This window comes from Echinops telfairi, unplaced genomic scaffold (genome assembly GCF_000313985.2).
Source record: "Echinops telfairi isolate 266 unplaced genomic scaffold, ASM31398v2 ScPeMD7_7458;HRSCAF=8496, whole genome shotgun sequence".
NCBI classification, from domain to species: domain Eukaryota; kingdom Metazoa; phylum Chordata; class Mammalia; order Afrosoricida; family Tenrecidae; genus Echinops; species Echinops telfairi.
In genome coordinates, this window is record NW_022111358.1 from 25,705,506 (window position 1) to 25,706,749 (window position 1,244).

The following is a 1,244-nucleotide window of genomic DNA, read 5'->3' on the forward strand; positions in this document are numbered from 1 at the left end:
TTGGTGTTGGACATGTGGGTTAATGTTGGACTTGGGCAGCACTAGGTTGGGATATTTTCTTGATGCACACTTAATCTTGATATAAAACTCTCTTATACATGAGTTTCTGTGGATTTGTTTCTCCAAAGTACCCAGACTAATACAGCCCCAATCACACAAAATCTGCGGCGGAAGGGGAGAGGAAATGAAAGACCTTGGTGATGTTCAGGCGGTTGTTTTGCTTATCGAACAAAGCTCTTGAACGAAATGCAGTTAGATGCCTCCAGTGAGAGGCTTTCCAAATCCAGAGTGCAGACGGGGCTCTGGCGCCAAGTGAAACCGTGGCAGCAATGCCAGGAGCAGGGGCCGTGTGTGCAGGAGGAGAGACTCCTGCTTTTAAACACCAGTCTGAGAAAGACGGAGTTGAAGAAAAGCAAGGAGAAAGAAAAAGTAGTGGGGTCTTTTTCATCTTAAAAACAAAACTCTCAAATGCCAGAGCTGGAAAAACAAACAAACAAACACCTTCTTTTTGAATCCTGCTGTTGTCAGGTTGATTCCAACTCATGGCAGCCGACAGGACAGTGGAACTGCCCCATAGAATTCCCAAGAAACAGACAGCCACATCTTTCCCTCGCAGAGCTGCCGGTGGGTTCGAACTGCCAACCTTTGGGTTTACAGCTGAACGCTGTAATCACTGCACCCCTGGGTTTCCTGTGCCAGGGCTGGAGGTTCTCTATCCCACCAGGAAGGAAATCTCTTGCGAGACACTGACAGTGGTGTCACCTCCCCGACCTCCTTGAACTTCCTTCCATACCAGACCATACGGGACCCTGAGTAATGTTCACGATCAATTTCAATCCCAGAACGATATGTGATATCGTTGTAAATAGCCTCAATGAGCACTTCATACATTATACGCATACTTAAAACAAAATCGTTTTCTAAACTCGACACTGGGCTATCATATTAGCTGCATTACTGGTAACTGCGCTGGTTTGATTGTTCTTTAATTACTGCTTCTTTCTCTCTCAACTAGACGTTCCCAAGCACTCCTTGCCACAAGACTAGCAAGAATACCAGACAATGTGACCCAACCGGTGCCTCTAAAGCCACCAGGGAGCAAAGAAAATGGCAGCGCCGGCTTGTAAGCCACACACAGACACAACCACGTAATGCAAAGCATCATTGGAATTGAGCGATGATGACAGCTCTGGCCGGAGCACATTCAAAACAAAACTCGCTGCCATCAAGTCCAGGCAGGGCAG